Source organism: Ursus arctos, unplaced genomic scaffold (assembly GCF_023065955.2).
Source record: "Ursus arctos isolate Adak ecotype North America unplaced genomic scaffold, UrsArc2.0 scaffold_4, whole genome shotgun sequence".
Taxonomy (NCBI): Eukaryota; Metazoa; Chordata; class Mammalia; order Carnivora; family Ursidae; genus Ursus; species Ursus arctos.
The window spans coordinates 31,020,096-31,041,660 of NW_026623056.1; the positions used below are offsets into that span (position 1 = coordinate 31,020,096).

The window sequence follows — 21,565 nt, forward strand, 5'->3', positions numbered from 1 at the left end:
GCACGAATATATAAATAATTAACTACATACATTCAAATACGTGTGTATATACTTTTCTTCTATAAATGGTACAAATGGTACTCTACCACATAATCTATTATATGCTTCACTTTATCCCTAACTATATTTTGCAAACTGTTTATTATTATATTATATATTAATACTTTCATATTATAATTAATATGCAATATGTTATATAAATTATATATTAGAAAGATACTTCATTCTTTATAAAGTTTGGCAGGTGCTTGACAAATTTTTGGAGATAAGTGGTGTCTTCCTGGATAATCTAAGGGGTGCTAGGCAGATGGATGTCCATGGAATGCCTTCATCCATGTATTGAGAAAAATAGCAAATGTGAATGACATGGTGCTCACTCAAGAGGCCACAAGGCATCTTAAGACTTAGCTCTGGCCACAGATAAACCTAGACATCTTCCTGTGACCTTTCTAAGTCAGGTCCTCTCGTATCCAGGTCTTCAACTTTTTTTTTCAAGGCCACAGTCCATTTCCGCCTCTCTGTTCACCAACTAGTTCAGGTCTAATCCCCCCAGTGGTCAGGCATGGGGTAAGCAGCATATCTTCTGTTCTTTTTCTAGAGTCTATGCCTGTTACTCTTGGGTATTCCCTGTTGATTCTCAAAAATTTCTTTTAGAAGCAATAACTGACCCAAAGTAAATATTGCTTTTGTCTTTGCATTTCTACTGTAATATCCTAACTCTTCTTAAGGTAGTATGGATGCCTCTGATAGGGAAGAGTCACATACAAGGAAGTGCAGAAAAGAAAAGCACAAAAATTAATATCTCTGTTAATAAAAATTAAAGTGACAAAAACAGATCAGAGGTTGCCTCCGGCTGGGGGTGGGAGAAGGATCTACTACTGCAAAGGGACACAAGAAATGTTTTCAGGAGATGGAACTATTCTATATCTGGTTGGGGTGGTGGTTATACAATGGTATACAATTATCCAAATTCATCAAATTGTACACTTAAAATGGGTAGACTTTACTGTATGTAAGTTACACCCCCCCCCAAAAAAAAGCTGAGGTAAAAAAAGCACTACCTTTTAAAAACCTTGTTTATTTGTCTCTTGGTCTTGCTTTTATACTGCTTCCTCTAATATTTTCCACCGCATCAACACGTTGCTTTAGAAATGGTTGTAAAGACCCCATTTGAAGTGTGTGCCCCCAAGGACAAAATTACTTCTCCTGGCTATGCTCATGGTGAGGGGAAAAGTAAGAAGTAAGGTTGATTGAAGATAGGTCATAGAAAACAGGTGAAAGATTTTATACTTTAGTTGTTAGGTAACAGAGGTCGCTAAAATTTTTGAGCTGTACAGAAACCATGTGTGCTTTAGAAAGATAAAATCAGCAGCAATGTGTAGGCTGGATTGAGGGACAAGATCCTAAAGACAGAAAGACTGATTAGGGAGTTTTCGTAGTGGAATAGTGAAAAGTTAGTCCTGACCCGATGTTGTGTCAAGTGGCTTGGAGAGGAATGGGTATGACGATTTATAAAAACAGTATTAGGAGGGAAGCCGGGACAAGAAAAAGGGAATGAGTGGCTGATGGAGGTGTTTTGTTTGGATAACCAGGAGGATCCCTGTTCAGTGGATGTTTTTATGTTAGAGATGCACGTGGACTGTTGAGGCAGCTGGTGGGTAGCTGCCTGTGACTGTAGCAGACGCCAAAGCGTCCAGTGCCACCAACACTCCTGGAACTACAATCTCCGCTCTCCTTGCTCTACCCCAACTCCGTATGCAAGGCGAATGGCTCCTTTCTCAAACGCAACTTTTGTCCGTCTTTCCTCTGGCAAGTTAGTGCAGTGGTTTTCAAATTGCCCTCAAGGGACTCTAAAGGTTTCTCAGAGCTCACCCGGGGCCTAGAGGCAAGGATGAGAGGAAATGGGGGAGAGGGGAAGAGCAGTCAGCTGCCCAGAAAGGCTTTGCCTCTGCTCAACCAGAGTGGTGTGGCTAAGCACAGAGAAGAGGGAGTTCTCTGAAAGAACTCCTTTCAGAAGGAGTGCTCTAGGGGCGCCTGGGTGGCTCAGTCGTTAACGTCTGCCTTCGGCTCAGGGCGTGATCCCCGCGCGTTCTGGGATCGAGCCCCACATCAGGCTTCTCTGCTATGATCCTGCTTCTCCCTCTCCCACTCCCCCCGCTTGTGTTCCCTCTCTCGCTGGCTATCTCTGTCATCTCAAATAAATAAATAAAATCTTAAAAAAAAAAAAAAAGGAGTGCTCTATTCTTATGAAAGAATTTCCTTGTCCAGGCCTTTTGGGGAGAAAGCTGTGATTCTGTGATCTGGGTGTTGGCATCGGGGCTTGAGAAAAGCAGTTTGTATTCTGCATTCAGAGAGAAAGGGAGACAGTTCAGCTAGCCAGGTGCCAAGAGAGCCAGCCTGTGATTTAGGATGAGACTGCTCTCTGCGAATTTGAATAAAGTCAAACTAACAGAAAGTTGACTAAACTTACAAAATCCACTCCTAGAAGTGGAATTTTTAAAAATCTTTATTTATTTGTTTTTATTTATTTATTTTCGAGAGGGAGCTCATTGTCAGTGGACAGAAGGGAATCAAGAGAGTGAGCCCTTAGGGTTCAGCCAAACTCCTGGGGAGGCATGGAGTTTCCTCCTCTCCAAACTGGATCTTTTTGGCTGGGAAGTCCCCAGTTCCCATCTGGATTCCATGTATTTGGGGTTCCATGTGGGATTCTTCCCCCCCCTTTTTTAATTGAAGCACGATTTACATGTGGCAAGATGCGCACATTTTCAGTGCACAGCTCAATAATAATGTGCTTAAATTTTGGCAGTTGTATACACCCATACAATGGGTTTGAGAAATATTTCCATCATCCCAGAAAGTTCCCTCATACCCCTTCCCAGTCACTACAGTCGGCTCAACCAGTACTTTTCCAGTTTTTAAATTTCAAATAAGTAGACTCTTATTGTAGATTTTCTTTTTTAAAATTTAAATTCAGTTTAGTTAATGTATAGTGTATTATTAGTTTCAGAGGTAGAATTTGGTGATTCATCAGTTGCATATAACACCCAATGCTCAATACATCACATTCCCTCCTTAATGCCCATCACCCAATTATCCCTTCCACTTACCACCTCCCCTCCAGCAACCCTCAGTTTGTTCCCTATAGTTGAGAGTCTCTTCTGGTTTGCTTCCCTCTTTGTTTTTATCTAATGTTATTTTTCCTTCCCTTCCCCTATGTTCATCTGTTTTGTTTCTTAAATTCCACATATGAGTGAAATCTCATACTGGAGATATTCTTTTGTGTTTGGCTTCTTTTGCTCAGCAAAATGTTTTTGACACTCACTCATGTTGTTGCTTTTATCAAATAGTTTGCTCCTTTATTTCTGTATGGTATTCTATTGTATGAATATGCCATATTTGTTTATTCTACCGATGGGCATTTGGGTTATTTCTATATTGGGCTATTTTGGATAAATCTACTATAAACAAGTCATTTCTCTTGAAGTATAGACTGAGGAGTGGAAATCCTGGGATATAAGGAAGGTGTATGTTTAACTGTATTAGAAACTGCCAAATAATTTCCAATGTGGTTGTGCCGTTTAAAGTCCCATCAACAATTCATGGGAGTTCAGGTTTCACCATCAACGTCAAGTGTCTTGCCAAGGAAGTCTAGATCCAAAGAGTAAGATATGTGGAAGGAAGGGGTATATGGGTGTTAACTTTGTCCTTCTCGTGTCCCTAAGAACAATGTTCCTATTGTGTACATAGGTCTGCTGTTGGTAAAGGCATTAAATGCCATGCTTGTAACCAGTTATGTGGACCTAGGAAGTGCTGTAGCCAAAATTGTGTGGCTCTCAGATTTCCATCCCTTCCCCAACCCCCTTAGGTATTACTGTACTCACCTATTTTCCCAATCTCATCTATTAAAACTTACTCTTACAAAAGAATCTGCAAATCTTTCATAAAAAAGTATAGGTGACTAACAAAAATCACCCATGAATATTGACATTTTGTCTGAGATGAAGAAATAATGATGAAGTTTTATGCATGTGATAAAAATACACTTTGGGAAGTAGAGTGTTCGTAGTATCTATTGATCACATCAGTTTGGTGATCACCTACCTTATTTACATGTTAAAGCTGGCGTTTCCTTGTTTCAAAAACTTATTCTGACTTTGTTAGACTAGACGTTTCTTCTACCTCCAGCCTTCCTCAGGGACCCATCTCTATCCGTTCTAAAAGTCTAAAGTTGGCAAAAGTTGCTCACAAGGAAGGAGGTAGTTTTATATTATGGAAAAAACAATGTTGGAATAAATAATTTTAGAGAATAGTTGAAAACGTAACAAAAAATGTATCTAATTGTCCCCAGGTGTTTATATTCACTTACATTTTCTCTAGATTATAAGCTCTATTAAAAATACAATTTTGTGATTGGTTATTGTCTGCATTAAATCTTCTTTAATGGTTCTTGCAGGTTTGTTGAGGTATGATTGACAAAATTATAATACATTTAAAGTGTACATTGCAATGATTTGATGTACATACACATTGTGAAAGAATTCTCACAGAGGTAATGAATATATCCATCTATCCATCACCTCACATAGTTACCTTTGTGTGTGTGACAACACTTAAGTTCTACTCTCTTAGCAAATTTCAGTTATACAATACAGAATTATCAACTAGTTACCATGTTATTCATTAGATCCTCTGATCTTATTCATATTATAACTGGAAACTTATAGCCTTTTACCAGCCTTTCCCTATTTTCTCCAGTCCCAGCTTCTAGGAACCATCATTTTTAAAAAAGATTTGTTTATTTATTTTAGAGACAGGAAAGAAAGAGAGAGAGTAGGTGGGGGGCAGAGGGAAGGGGAGAGAGAGAATCTCAAGCAGACTTGCCACTGAGCGTGGAGCCCAACTCAGGGGCCAGATCCCACAACGCTGAGATCATGACCTGAGCCAAAATCAAAAGCTGAGCCACCCAGGTGCCCCCTCTAGCAACCACCATTTTACTGTTTCTACAAGTTCGACTTTTTTTTTTTTTTTAGATTCCACATATAAGTGATACCGTGCAGTGTTTGTCTTTCTCTGTCTGGCTTATTTCATTTAGCACGATGCCCTCCAAATTCATCCATGTGCAGGGTTTCCTTCTTTTAAGGCAGAATAATATTCGTGTGTTGTGTGTGTTCACATTTTCTTTGTGCATTCAGTTGTCAACAGACAGATTGTCTCCATACTTTGGCTATTATGAATATTGCTGCAACGAACATGGGAACATAGATATCTCTTTGAGATAGTGATTTGTTTTCTTTGAATATATATCTAGAAGTTGGACTGCAGAATGATATGGTAGTTCTATTTTTAATTTCCTGAGGAACCTCCTATTGTTTTCCATCATGGCTATACCAGTTTACCTTCCTCCCAACTGTACAAGGTTACTTTCCTTCACATCCTAGCCAGCGTTTGTTATCTCTTCTCTTTTTTCCCTCAACTTTATTGAGATATTATTGACATATAGCATTGTATAAGTTTAAGGTGTGATGATTTGACATATGTACATATTTCAAAATGAGTATCACAATAAGGTTAACACAACCACCACTTCACATAGTTACTTCTTTTTTGTGGTGAGAATTTTAAACATTTACTCTCAGCAACTTTCGAGTATACAATACAGTATTATTAACTATAGACACCATGCTGTACATTACATTCCCAGAACTTATTAATCTCATAACTGGAAGTTTATACCTTTTAACTACTTTCACCCACCCACCCCTTCCCCTAGCAACCACCAATTTACTTTCTGTTTCTATGAGTTCCATTTTTTTAAGATTACACATATATTGTCTTTCTCTGTCTGACTTACTTCACTTAGCTTAATGCCCTTGAAATCCATCCATGTTGTCACATGTAGCAGGATTTCCTTCTTTTTTATGGCTGAATTATATTCTGTCATATCTCTTATCTTTAAAAAGTTTTTTAAAACTGAGCTCTATGCCCAACATGGGGCTTGAACCCATGACCCCAAGATCAGGAGTCACATACTCTACTGACTGAGCCAGCCAGGTACCCCTTTTGTTTTTTTGATAGTAGACATCCTAGCAGGTGTGAGATTATCTCATTGTAGTTTTGATTTGCATTTCTCTCATGATTTGTGATCTTGCGAGTACCTTTTCAAGTACCTCTTGGCTATTTGTATGTCTTCTTTGGAAAAATGTTTATTCGGGTCATTTGCCCATTTTTAAAATGGGTTGTTTTTTTGCTATTGAGTTGTATGACTTCCTTGATATTTTGGATATTAGCTCCTTATTGGATGTGTGGTTTGCAAATATTTTCTCCCATTCTATAGGTTACCTTTTCATTTTGATAATTGTTGCCTTTGCTGTGCAGAAGCTTTTTAGTTTGATGTAGTCTTGTTTATTTTTGCTTTAAAAAAAATTTTTTTTATTATATTATGTTAGTCACCATACAGTACATCCCTGGTTTCTGATGTAAAGTTGGATGATTCATTATTTGCGTATAACACCCAGTGCACCATGCAATACGTGCCCTCCTTACTACCCATCACCAGCCTATCCCATTCCCCCACACCCCTCCCCTCTGAAGCCCTCAGTTTGTTTCCCAGAGTCCGTAGTCTCTCATACTTCATTCCCCCTTCTGATTACTCCCCCTTTCTTTATCCCTTTCTTCTCCTACTGATTTTTGCTTTTTTAACCTTTGCTTTTGGTGTGAAATCTAAGAAAATCATCACCCAGACCAATGTCAAGGAGCTTATGGGGATATGTTTTCTTCTGGAAGTTTTACAGTTTCAGGTCTTATGTTCAAGTCTTTAACCCATTTTGAGTTGATTTTTATACATGGTGTGAGATAGGGTTTCAATTTCTTTCTTTTGCATGTGGCTCTCCAGTTTTTCCAACACCATTCATTGAAGAGTCTATTTTTCCCCATTGTATATTTTGGCTCCTTTGTCAAAAATTAATTGACCATGTACACCTGAAACTAATATTATACTGTATGTTAAATAACTGAAATTTAAATAAAAGCTTAAAAAATTAATTGACCATATATGGGTGGGTTTATTTCTGAGCTCTCTATTCTGTTCCATTGATCTGTGTTGTCTGTTTTTATGCCAATACCATACTGTTTTGATTATTAGCTTTGCAATATAGTCTTTATTTAAGAAGTATGATGCCTCCAGCTTTGTTTTTCTTTTTCAAGATTGCTTTGGCTATTTGGGGTCTTTTGTGGTTCTATACAAATTTTAGGATTAAAAAAATTCTCTGAAAAATGCCATTGGAATATTGATAGGGGTTGCATTGAATCTGTAGATTACTTTGGATAGTATGGGCATTTTAACAATATTAATTTTTCCAGTTCATGAAAACAGGATATCTTTCCATTTGTGTCTTCCTCAATTTCTTTGGTCAATGTTTTATACTTTTTAAGGTGCCAATCTTTCACTTCCTTGGTTAAATCAGTACCTAAGTATTTTATTCCATTTGATACTATTGTAAATGGGATTGTTTTCTTAATTTCTTTCTGAGATTTCATTAGTAGTGTATAGAAATGCAACTGATTTTTTTATATTGATGTTAAATCCTGCAACTTTTCTGAATTTGTTTATTAGTTGTAACACTTTTTTTGATGGGATCTTTAGAGTTTTCTCTATATATCATATAATCTGCAAAGAGAGACATTTTACTTCTTCCATTCCATGCCTTTTTCCCCCCTAATTGCTTTGGCTAGGACTTCCAGACTATATTGAATAAAATGGTGAGAGTGGGCACCCTTGTCTTTCCTGATCTTAAAAGGAAAGCTTTCAGCTTTTCACCATTAAGTATGATGTTAAATGATTATCATTAATTGAGCTGCTAGTTATTCTTTTAAAAAGTAGAAGGTACAGGGGTGCCTGGGTGGCTCAATCATTTAAGTGTCTGCCTTTGGCTTAGGTCATGATCCTGGAGTCCCAGGATGGAGCCCCAGGATCGTTGGGCTCCCTGCTCAGTGAGGAGTCTGCTTCTCCCTCTCCCTCTGCTCCTCCCCCTGCTCTCTCTCTTTTTTGCTCAATCATTCTCTCAAATAAATAAATAAAATATTTTTTTAAACAGTAGATGGTACATATGAAAGTATTTCTTAGCCAATACCATCCTAATTATTCGATACATGGCATTCTAGCTTCTTGGAGTTTCCTGGACATCCCTGACTTCTCTGCCCACGGAAAATTCTTGAAACTGCAAGAAAAATATTTCCATTGCAAAAGGTAACAAAAATTCTAGCCAAGTCAAGGCAAAGGAAAAAAAAATTCTGGCCACGGAGGGCTCTGGCTTTCCATCGGTGGCGGTTGCCAGTAATGAGCAGAGAGTGAGGCCCCCAAGGAGATCCCCTGTAGAGAGCAAGATGGAGTCACTAAGGTCAAGCAGGGGCCTGTGTCAAGCCACAACTCAAGCCACTAAGGGCATTGCAGCTAACACCAGATATCACAGAGACCAGCACCAGCTGATGACACACTCAGAACTGATAACCAGAAGATATGGAGGAGGTCTGCAAAGGCCAAGATTGATTAAATGCCTTTAAAAAGAGGATTTTTGCAAGTCAGACTCCTTAGACACTGACCCCTCTGTGTCTGACCATTTCAGAAAGGGAGCTGCCACCGAAGGGCTCTGCCTGATCAATCTCCGAAAAGAACAGAGATCTTTCACTGCTTGAGCTTAAGAAGCAGTTAAGTGCCAAGAGCTGATCCGTACCGGGCTGAGGCCTTACCTCAACTGTGCGTTCACAGACTGACTTTGCGTTTGGTTTGTTAACCTCCTACCCCCGTTCTATCTTGTTTGTTGTGTGACTTGTCTTGTGCTTTGCTTCGTGTGACACGTAAGAAGCCAAGTTAAACATGTGGTGAAATGTCATTGAGTTTAGAATCCTGAACCTGCTTTATCATTATGTTAACTTTGCTTTATGACTAAGTAAAGCAGACATTGTGGAGAGACACAACTCATGTGTGTGCCTTCACAGCGTGTTCATGACACTCCCAAAAGGTGAGTTCTGGACTTCATGAGTTAGAGGTGAGTGCCTTGCAGCGGAGTAGGCATGGAGATACACTAGGGGTAGGGAAAGCTGGGATGGGGTATAAGGTGGCTCTTGACCCATATCTGCTTTTATGGTCCTTGACTTGGCTAACTTCGAAGAGGCTTATACAGGTGTGCTGAGACTGAAGGTGGGACTCACGTATTTCAAGCCAACAAGTCTGGGTGCCATGCTGGCCGCAGGGTACCCCTTTTGGTGCCAGGACACTAGGTGAGGTTGGGAACATAGTTTGGAGGGTTGTAGAAACATTAAGGTTGTCATCCTTCAAGAATAAATCTTTCAGGAACCTACAGTTTTTCTCAGTTCAAAAGTGAGTGTAACAGCAATCATTCCCCTCCTCCTTCTCCACAGGATAAAGGAACTGGTGATCTCCACAACCCTGGTGGCTTTTGGGTAATCTCAAAACAATGCAGAAAAGCTTGTCTGACCTCAGGGATCATTCAAACTTTTGCTCAGGAGCTGGTCTAAGAGTTGGGTTGCACATTTGCCCTTTGAGTGGATAGGGAAGTGAATTGTAGGGGGTCTACCCACTGTGGATCTCATGAAATGAACTGGCAATACTGGAGTTGGCTGTCTATTTTTATGACTAATAATAAATGCCAGGGTGGAGTAATATTAAGCAATCAAAGTTGCTGCACCTCTCCCTAGGGAGAAAATTCTGCCCTCGCCCAAACACACACTGGGATCACAGACATCTCCCAACATGACTTTGTGTCAGTTTACACCCTTGGAAAAATCGACTCATGCATAAGCATAGGATTCTTGGGAAATGTTAATTATGAGTTTGGCTTTGTGGATTGTAATGGTGGGTTCAACTTAGCAGTACTTCCCAACATACCATCTGAACCCCCTGGGATGCTTCCTGAGCTCTATCCCATATTTATTAAATTAACATCCCTTGGGGGGAAGCCCCAGAATCTGCATTTTAAAGAAGCTCCCTAGATGATTCTTGTGTGTACTAAATTTAGAGGCCTAGCAACTTACAATGTTGGTGTCCTGAGTTTATAGATGCATTAGGGAGGTGAACAGTTGGAAATCTGGAAGAACAGTTCATTTTTAGAAGGCAGCCATTTTTACAAAGTGAAAACAGCTCAAGGAAAGAGTTAAAGCAAATGTTCGTAACACGTGGTATTCCAATCAAGTCACATGCATGGGTCCTGGGTTCGTGTTGCGGAACATCCAGTCGGGAGCATGTAATGTGCTGGTACTGAAAAGTGTTTGTCTTAGGCCAGTGACCAGGCCCCCAGTTGTAGCTGAGGATTCTGTGCCTGGGCAGGTGGAGCTCTTCAATCATAGTTATAACACTACCACATCACCTATCAAAACCCAAACTGATCAGTATTTCTCCACAACCTGTGGAGTCCCTTTGTCTTCTGTGTCATTTCCATTTGTTTTTTGTACCCTATAGATAACCAGTGTGTGGCCAGACTGGCCCTGTGGTTCTTTTTCTTTTTTCTTTTTTTCAGCCTGTGGTTCTTATTATGATTGCAAGACACCCTCAGCAGCAGTATATTTTTTTGGGGAAAAAAGTATACTATTTACGTGTCCTGGAAGTTACATGACACATGTGGGGCCACACAGCAAAGTCACAGGCAGAGAGGTAGAGAGGGAGCATAAGAGAGGGCAAGCGTGTGCCCGGGGTTCTGCTTTTATTAAGGTCGAGGGTGAGGTTTTTGCAGGGTCATTCTTTATTGGTGAATTTAAAACGTAAGAGCAGGAATTTATAGTGTGGTAAGAGAAAATAAATAGAAAAGAAAATAAAAAGAAAAAATAAATAGCCCAAATGCTCTGTTGTTGAAACTGACCAAGATCTCTAAAACAGAGGAGCTTTGGTGGGGGTGAGGGGTGGGAGGAGTGGCCTGGCTCTTTATCTTGTCTGGGGCTGGCAATGAGTTTATTCAAGATAGCCATCTTTGAAGTGGATGCTTCTTTGAAGTGGATGCCCCGGCAATCAAAGCTTCTGTAGGGCACTTGATTACAAAAAAAGATAAACCTACTTTCCGGGCCTACGCTACACCATTTTAACCTTTCCAGTGTTCCTTTTCCCTTGCATGGATCCAGCCGCCCTGGGAAGGAAGTGAAGGCAGAGTTAAACTTTAAAACTCTTCATTGATATTGGAAATAGTGTATTCATCGATATTTGGAAATAGTGTATTCTTACAGAGGGACCTTCTGAAGACTGAAATAGAATATTAGCAATAAAAACCTTACACGAAACTGAATAAATGAAGTCTTGGCACAATACTTCTGAGATACTAGAAAACTCTAACTTCAAGGCTCAGCGCACAGAAACCCAGGGGCGCTATTGCCAGGAACCACTCAAATATACTGGCAGTTATGATTTCACAAGGTCTCTCAAATTCACCCTTCCTTGCTGTTTCACGGATGGCACTCCATCAAAGTTTCATCACACCCTTACCAGATTATTGCCCAAAGTTTCTGGCTGGATCCCACCTTTCTAGCTCCTCCGGAAAACCAAACTCTTTCTCAAACACTTAAAAAAAATGTTGCTCCACAACTTGGGAACTTCCCATGGTTTATGAGCAATCACTTTGCCAATAGGTTGTAACTCCTTGTGGTGCCCATCTGCCTATTTGTGTCTCTCTAATGATAAAACACAGTTTCACAGATGCAAGAATGGTAAGGGTCATAGTTTTCTTTTCTTTCCCCTCTCTCCTTTTCTTTCTACAGATAAACTGGGCTTATATTTTCCAGATAAGTTGAGAAATCTTTTCAGTATTTTCATACAGAAAATGGCTATGCTCCAGAGAGACAAGCAGCTCACTGGCAAGAAGAGCAGGGCACCCCTGCCAATGGTGAGTAGCCAGAGCCTTGGCAATCTCTGTTATGGGCAGCAACTGAGGACAAGCCAGGGACCTGGCCAGAAACAGGTGAAACAACTAAAGTGGGGTTTGACTTTACAAACAGAACCATCATTTGGCCTGGGTTATCTTTCTTTACATATCTGGGTTTAAATATAATTCACACAACCCTAATCACAACCTTCGACTTTCTCTCTTGAACTGATTTTCCATTTTTACCCTGCAATATTCTAAAAAGGATTTGAATCGACATGCCTAGGTGCTTCAAACACAGCAACAATATGAACTTTTACCATATGTAATTGAGGAAATTGGAAATGGAGGCGAGAAGGAAAATAAAAGTAAGAAGAAAAAAAAATTGAAACCAAGGTGCGGGTATTACAGTAAATGCTGGCTTTTCTAAGGTAGGGTTAGTTGTCAGAGGCAAGCTACAGATTTGGATTTTAAGGTCCTTGGAGCCAACACAAAGAGGGAAACAAGATTAATTAAACATTTCATAAGGAAGAGAAAATAAAAACAAACCAGTTTCTTTTGATAAACACAGCTATTCCCTGATGGCAAGGCCTGATGGACATTCCCTCCATAGGCCTACAAAAAAGAGAGACGGAAAGCATTGACGGAGCTGTCTTCAACATATCCCTATGGTAAATGCAAGTTCCACAAGACTTAGAAATCCTGTTTCTTATATACTGGCTGAAGGGCAGTTCAGCAAAAGCAATTTTAGTAAAATGATCAGCATGAAAATCCCTTGTGCTCACTTAAATCAAAGATAAAATCGAAAGTATCCAGAACACTAGATTCATTGGATCTCCTTTAGACATTCTTCCATAAACCTTTCTCACAGATGGGCAGTCCTGATGATCAGCTGGGCTTCAGATTCTCTGCTCGGCTGGCCAAGGGCTGTTGCAGATTTTTTGACAGTTTGCTCAGTCACTCATCTAATCTGTTCTTAAAAATGAGTTGTCGGGCAGTCTGTATGCCTGGTCTGAATTTAGGCTGAAGTCCTAGTAGTTTGATCTAAGTCGGTACAGTTATGAGGATGCTAGGTTACACAATTCCAGGGGCATTATTCACACTATATTCTAAAATGGAGCTCAAGTCTGCGGGATGTTTTTACTAAGGATACTTTCTTAATTTTCAGTGAAAATGTACTTAACTGGTGAGAAGGCTTTTATGAGATGGATTTAAATTCATCCAATGTTTCAAAGGAGAGCTCACTGGAGGTAGAAAGCATAGAGGTTAATACAATGGGCTTTGGAGTCAGAGATGGCTGGGTTCAAGAATCTGTCTGGTTCTATAACCCTGGGCACATGACTTTGCTCTTTTGAGCACCAGTTTCATTGTCTGTGAAATATAAATAATAATAACTACCTCACAGAGCTGTGAAGGTTAAATAGAAAATGTATGTGGAACATTTCAGCCAGCGTCTGGCATATGTACTGTCCCATAAATGGAAGCTAGTCGTATTTTCATTTCCAGATATCCTAGCAACTATCCTTACATTTTGCATCCTCAGCTGCATCTTTGAAGGATCTAGAAATATAAAGAGCGACGAAGAAAATAAAACAGATTGGAAGACTGCATTTGGGTTTTTGGATTAATTTTTAATATTTGAGGTTGGTGAGATTAAAAAGCCTCATCGTTATAACCAAACCAGGGTGGGTACCTAAGTATCTTTTTTCTTCTTTCTTTTTCTGATATAAAATGTGGTCCTTAGTGGAGCTATTGGGTAGGTAATGCTGGATGGTCTCTTGGTTGCAGGGTCTACTTCTGATGACCCCCTCCATATTCTGGTTCTTCTCCTTCTGTGTCCCATGCCTTGGTCCTCTCATTTCCCAGCTTGGAAAGATGGGTGTCACTCTCCACTGTTTGCTCACTCTCAGCCTCCTCTTCAAGTAATCACCATCTCCTGTCAGTTACAGTGGACTCCATCTACTTCTTTCCATCTGGATTGCACCACCCCCATTCGGGCCATGATTATGTGTCTCCTGAATAACTGCAGTAGCTTCTCCAGTCTCCCCCTCTTTGACTATGCTCCATTCTTATACAACAGCCAAATATGTCTTCTAAAAGGCAAATCCGATTGTATTGTTTCCGTAGTTAAAACCCTTCAATAGCATTCTATTGTTCTCAGGATACAGCTGTCACTCTTTAACATGGCTTATAAGACCTTTCTGATTTGGTTCTTGCTAAATTCTCCTAAGGCACCCTTCTCTTTGCCTCTTTGCTTATGCTGGGAACCTTTCTCTGTGCTTCCATTTGCCTGTCTGACTCCTCTTTATCAGTCAGGCCTGTTGCTGGCTATGTTATGTCCGTCCCTCCCAATTCATATGTTGAAGCCCTAATCCCCAGTACCTCAGAATGTGACTGTATTTGAAGATTGGGGCTGTAAAGATGTGTTAAGCTAAAATGAGGTCACTAGGGTGGGCCCTCATCCAATATGACTGGTGTCCTTATAAGAAGAGGAAATTAGGACACAAACATACAGACAGAAGACCATGGAAAGACAAAGGGAGAAGATGACAACAGAAAAGCCAACGAGGGAGGCCTCAGTAGAAATCAACTCTGCTGACACCTTGATCTCAAACTTCTGGCCTCCAAAATTGTGAGAAAACAAATTTCTGTTGGTTAAGCCATCCGGTCTGTGGTACTTTGCTCTGGCAGCCCTAACATACTAATACAAGGCCTCAGCTGAAATGTTATTTCTCATCCCATCCCCCCACCTGCCTCAGATATAATGTTTCTCTGTTACCTACTCCCATAGCACTTTGTAATTTCTCTATCAGACGTTTTACTACGGTGTATTAGAACGGCCTATTTCTCTTTTCTTTTCTTTTTTTAAAATTGTTTATTTTGCTTTTATGTTTTTGGTCTGTACTGTCTAAACCATAAGTTTCATAGGCAGAGACTGTGTCTGTTTTGTTCAAGATTTTATCCCTGGTGCCTCACATAGTCTTATACTTCTGGGCATTCAATAAATAGTTGAATGAAAGGAATGAATGATTTGAGGATAATTAAAATCCTAGAGGCTAAACTAATGTTAAAGGTCACCTAGACCTAGATAAACAGATGTAATTTTGAGTGTTGGAGTTGGTTAAAAGAATGTTGACCGGGGTACAGTTCTTAGCACAAAGATAGAAACCATCCCCTTTCTACCACTCTAGTTAGAAAACGATGCTAAAACCAAACAGAAGACAGAGGAATGACATCACTGAATGAAGCAAACCACTTTATAACTCCAAATGGAGCTAAAGATAACTGATTCAGATATAAGAAGAAAAATAAAGTGACTATAGGTTGAAATCAGACCCAGATTCAGGGATGACAGGTGGCTTCTTATTCTTCACATTCATAATTCTTCACTAGGTATGCTTGGGTCAAGTTCCAATCCTCCTTCTAAGTACCATTGCTCTTCCTCATCTAACCTGCAAGCCTATGTGAGTAGGTGGGGCTGTCAGACAGCCAGAGCAGAGCCTGGAGACAAAGGGTGGAGTCAGGAGTTATGAAGTCCAGGACAAGTAGTCAGACCAGAATTTTACCAACCGGTTCTTGATGACTCACTTAACCTGTGAACTAGGACATTGGAAACCTGTATGACATAATCAAGTTACTTCCTGATTCTGCAGTCAACTGTGGGGAGACAGTACACTCATAGTACAATCTCCTCTTTGGATCAGCAATTAGTGTACCCATGATTTGCAAAATGATTTTACTAAACATATTAATATCTGAGAATTTAAAAAAAAACAGTAGTATATTTTCTATGGCATAGCCAAGAAATTTAATTATTATAAAACATTTCTTTGATGAGCAAGAAAACCTAACCAGGGCTGAGATTATCTCAGCAGATGTTTCTTTTCTTTCTTATTCTTGTTGTTGAAGATCTCTGCTCTTGTTTATTTTATTTTTTAAAAAAGATTTTATTTATTTATTCGACAGAGATAGAGACAGCCAGCGAGACAGGGAACACAAGCAGGGGGAGTGGGAGAGGAAGAAGCAGGCTCACAGTGGAGGAGCCTGATGTGGGGCTCGATCCCATAACGCCGGGATCACGCCCTGAGCCGAAGGCAGACGCTTAACCGCTGTGCCACCCAGGCGCCCCTGTTTATTTATTTTTTTTAAAAAAGATTTTATTTATTTGAGAGAGAGAGCGTGCATTCACATGAGTGGGGAGGGGCAGAGGGAGAACGAAAAACAGATGCCTTGCTGAGCACAGAGTCCCACGTGGGGCTTGATCCCACCATCCTGAGACCATGACCTCAGCTGAAATAAAGAGTTGTATGCTTTATTGACTAAGCCACCCAGGTGCCCTGCTCTTATTTTTTAAAATCCTTTTGTTGGGGTACCTGGGTGGCTCAGTCAGTTAAGCGTCTGCTTTCGGCTCAGGTCATGATCCCAGGGTCCTGGGATTGAGTCCCGGGTCGGGCTTGCTGCTCAGCGGGGGAGTCTGCTTTTCCCTCTTCCTCTCCCTCTGCCCCTGCTCATGTGCTCTCTTTCTTGCTCACTCTCTCAAATAAATTAAATCTTTAAAAAAAATCCTTTTGTTGAGGTATAGCATATAAGTAGTGCACAAATCATAAGCTCAATAAATGCTTTTGGTTTCAAATAACATTATTTCTCTGATTATGAAAACAGTATATGCACATTGCAGAGATATTTTAAAATATGGAAAGAAAATAATTATCATTAATATTCCCACTCATAATACCACCACACAGGGATCCTTTTTAACATTCTGGTAAGGAAATTTCCAACCTTTTTCTATAGGCTCTATTCAAATATGTACTTTATAAAATTGTAATTGCATAGTTTATACTGGGTTTTTTACTTTTATGGTGACTCTTTCCCTATATCATCAGATATTCTTCAGTTTGACATTTAACAGTTGCATAGAATTTTATCCTGTGATCTTACTTTATTTAAGCAATTCCCAGGGCGCCCGGGTGCCTCAGATGGTTAAGTGTCTGCTTTCAGCTTGGATCATTACACGAGGGTCCTGGGATTGAGCCCCTCATCGAGCCCCACAGCAGGTTCCCTGCTCGGCGGGAGCATGCTTCTACCTTTCCCCCTACTGCTCCCCCTGCTTGTGCTCTCTCACTCTGTCAAATAAATAAATAAAATCTTTGAAAAAAAACCCCACAACAATCCTCTATTATTGAACATTTAGAGTGTTTCTAATTTTTTGCTAATATAAATAATGCTACATAAACATTGTTCTATATAAGCTCCTGCCCACATATATGATAAATCAATAAATGATTAGAAGATGTTACTATTTCCAATTTCCTTAGTGCAGATGATCAGATGCCCTGATTTTGTGGGTCAGGTTTACTTCATGTTTTCAAGTCCTAGGATCCTTGGTATTATGGAAACATAGGGCGTCAGCAGAGAAATACTCAAATTGAGGAAAGTGCAGTTAGAAGTAAAAATGAATTTACCAACTTATTTTAATAGGGATGCTAATAACAGATACAAAATTGTGTAAGAAAGATATCTGAGAACCCATGTAAATACTGAAAAATAAAAGTGTGGTCATTTATCTGTAGTGTCATTTGCAAGTATCTTCTCCCATTCTGTGGGCTGCCTCTTAGTTTTTTTGACTGTTTCCTTGGTTGTGCAGAAGCTTTTTATCTTGATGAAGTCCCATAAGTTCATTTTATTTTTTGTTTCTCTTGCCTTTGGAGATGTGTCATGAAAAAGGTTGCTTTGGCCGATGTAGAGGTTGCTGCCTATGTTCTCCTCTAGAATTTTGATGGATTCCTGTCTCACATCGGGGTCTTTCATCCATTTGGAGTTTATCTTTGTGTATGGTGTGAGAGAGTGGTCAAGTTTCATTCTTTTGCATATAGCTGTCCAATTTTCCCAGCACCATTTATTGAAGAGACTATCTTTTTTCCACTGGATGTTTTTTCCTGCTTTGTCAAAGATTAGTTGCCCGTAGAGCCGAGGGTCCATTTCTGGGTTCTCTATTCTGTTCCATTGGTCTATGTGTCTCTTTTTGTCTGGTACCATGCTGTCTTTGTGATCACAGCTTTGTAGTATAGCTTGAAATCAGGGAACGTGATGCCCCCAGCTTTGTTTTTCCTTTTCAACAATTCCTTGGTGATTTGGGGCCTTTTCTGTTTCCACACAAATTTAAAGGCTGTTTGTTCCAGCTTGAAGAATGTCATTGGTATTTTGATCGGGATGGCATTGAAAGTGTAGATTGCTCTGGGCAGCATAGACATTTTAACTATATTTATTCTTCCAATCCATGAGCATGGAATGTTTTTCCATCTTTTTGTGTCTTCCATGTCTTTCAAGAGTGATCTGTAGTTTCTAGAGTATAGATCCTTTACATCTCTAGTTAAGTTTTTTTTTTTTTAAAGATTTTATTTATTTATTTGACAAAGAGAGACAGCCAGCGAGAGAGGGAACACAAGCAGGGGGAGTGGGAGAGGGAGAAGCAGGATCCCAGCAGAGGAGCCTGATGTGGGGCTCGATCCCAGAACGCTGGGATCACGCCCTGAGCTGAAGGCAGACGCTTAACAACTGAGCCACCCAGGTGCCCCTCTCTAGTTAAGTTAATTCCGAAATATTGTATGATTTTTGGTGCTATTGTAAATGAAATCGATTCCCTAATTTCTCTTTGTTCAGTCTCATTGTTCGTGTATAGAAATGCAACTAATTTCTGAGCATTGATTTTGTATCCTGCCACATTACTGAATTGCTGTGTAAGTTCTAGTAATTTGGGGGTGGAGTCTTTTGGGTTTTCCATATAGAGTATCATGTCATCTGCGAAGAGAAGCAGTTTGACTTCTTCTTTGCCTATTTGAATACCTTTTATCCCTTTCTGTTGTCTGATCGCTGTTGCAAGGACTTCTAGTACTATGTTGAATAATAATGGCGAGAGTGGCCATCCTTGTCGTGTTCCTGACTGGTATCCAAGATCTACAAAGAACTTCTCAAACTCAATACGTGAGAAACAAATAATCAAATCAAAAAATGGGCAGAAGATATGAACAGACACTTTTCCAATGAAGACATACAAATGGCTAACAGACACATGAAAAAAATGTTCAAAATCATTAGCCATCAGGGAAATTAAAATCAAAACCACATTGAGATACCACCTTATGCCAGTTAGAATGGCAAAAATTGACAAGGCAAGAAACAGCAAATGTTGGAGAGGATGTGCAGAAAGGGGATCCCTCTTACACTGTTGGTTGGAATGCAAGCTGGTACAGCCACTCTGGAAAACAGTGTGGAGGTCCCTTAAAAAGTTAAAAATTGAGCTACCCTATGATCCAGCAATTGCACTACTGGGTATTTACCCCAAAGATACAGACGTAGTGAAGAGAAGGGCAATATGCACCCCAATGTTCATAGCAGCATTGTCCACAATAGCTAAGTTGTGGAAGGAGCCGAGATGCCCTTCAACAGACGAATGGATTAAGAAGATGTGGTCCGTATATACAATGGAATATTACTCAGCCATCAGAAAGAACAATTTCTCAACATTTGCAGCAACATGGATGGGACTGGAGGAGATTATGCTAAGTAAAATAAGTCAAGCAGAGAAAGACAATTATCATATGGTTTCACTCATTTATGGAACATAAGAAATAGCAGGGAGATCAGTAGGAGAAGGAAGGGAAGAATGAGGGGGGGTAAAGAGAAGGGGGAATGAATCACGAGAGACTATGGACTCTGGGAAACAAACTGAGGGCTTCAGAGGGGAGGGGGGTGGGGGATTGGGATAGGCCATTGATGGGTATTAAGGAGGGCACATATTGCATGGTGCACTGGGAGTTATACGCAAATAATGAATCATGGAACACTACATCAAAAACTAAGGATGTACTGTATGGTGACTAACATAACATAATAAAAAATTATTATTAAAAAAACAAAAAAAAAACCCATGTTATGGGACAGCAAAAATAAATAAATAAATAAACAAATAAATAAATAAATAAAAGTGTGGTCAGATAATGTTTCAGGTACTTACCTATATTTTTACTTTTCTTAAACTTTCCCCCTGCCCAAGGTAGTGGTCACCCTGTGCTCATTCATCTCTCAAAGGAGGGATGTTACATGTTAGAAAGCAGAAGTCTGAAAGGGTTTCTGGCTTCTGTTTCTAAGAGGTTAAATTCTAGAATAGAGAGCAGGTAAACAAGGCATGTGTCTGAAAGTGTAGTGAGACTTGAAAATATTGTCCTGGCTAAGGGGAAGGGAAGTGATGAATGAACAGAGATCTCTGGGGGCTTAGAACGAAGGAGGATGGTAGCAAAACCTTAAAAAGGAAATAGTTTCAAGGTGCATTTAGGCATATGGATCCCAGGTAGACTTGCAAAAAGATTCCTGTGCCTGGGTGTGAGGCAGGAGCAGAGGGGTATTCTGACTGGAATGGTAGCCATCTTTACTGTAAACTGGATACACCGGAGAGCTGGAACCAGATTGTGACTCCTGTTCCCCATCTTTGGCACCATATAAGGCCCTCAAACAATGGCGTAACCCAAAGTGAGTGTGGGAAAAGAATTAGGGCAAAGAATTAAGGCTGTTTCCCTGCGAGATGAGGGCTCAAAACAGAAGCAGAAATTTAGAAAATCAAGTTCTATTTCTTTAATATTTGGGCTTATAGTTTGAGATTTATACCCACTATAATTTCTCTATTTTCTGTAGAAATTGATAAAATTTTAAAAAATCCTAACAAGAGTACTAATGGGATACAGTGTAGTTCTCAGTTACATTGCTGTAAATTCAGGTATATATTTTTATGAGGTGTACAACTTTATGGGGCAGAGTTGTAGGATATAATTCATGCAAATTCTGATAGTATCATGGAGTTATTTAGAAATAACTGAAATTCCTTCATACTGTTTCAAATGAATGAAGTAGTGCTTTGAGCATTTTAGGAATTGATTTATAGTATTTAGAAACTTTAGATTTTGCTTGAGAACTTTTAAAGTAGACTTTAGTTTTTTATATTAACTTTCACCGCAGATTAATGATGTCATATGTTTTATAATTCAGTAAATAGAGGCTTAGAGTCTCTAATGCTCTGGCTAAATCTAAAAGTTAAGGTTATAGTATTTAGAGCATGAGCTCTATTCTCTCTGGTTATCCTTCAAAAATCACATTTCTCATAGCTGGATTTGGGATAAGGATTGGACAGAGAACACTGCAGGTTATGTTATCTGGTAAATTCTCAGTTGGCAACTTCACATTCAAGCCTTTTCACCTAATTTGATTGGCCAACTAACTCTCAGGGGACTTTAATTATTCAAACATAAATGGCCTAATGCTTTATAGGGAGGAGACCTGGAAGTGAGACAGAAATAGAGGTAGATATGAGAGTCAGAGAGACAGACAATCAGAATGAATGGATGAATGGATAACCGCTTTTCTAGGGAGGTCTGAATTAGAGTCCTAGCTCTTCCTTGGTACCTATTCAATCTATGGGACCTGGGGTAAATGGGTTAAACTTTTGGGCCCGGATTCCTCCTGCGCCCCAAGGGTGCTAATAGTGTCTAGTGACTTCAGAAGGGGGACAGGAACTTCTTTTTTTCTTCTGAGGCTCAACAGAGAAATACTTCTATATGGGAGATGGGCCATTTTATAATCCCTGTCTCTTCCCAGAAGAAGTGTGTTGTTTTTGTTGTCATTATTTTTCATTTTTTTAAGTGGCAGATACT

General features: G+C 39.7%; 1 non-coding gene across 1 annotated transcript; it reads right to left on the reverse strand.

Moving 5' to 3' along the window:
* Window positions 1-5,980: 5,980 nt before the first annotated feature.
* On the reverse strand, window positions 5,981-6,053 carry TRNAR-CCU (transfer RNA arginine (anticodon CCU)). The gene has a single exon. It is a non-coding gene; the product is annotated as a tRNA-Arg (tRNA).
* Between the last annotated feature and the right edge of the window lie 15,512 nt (window positions 6,054-21,565).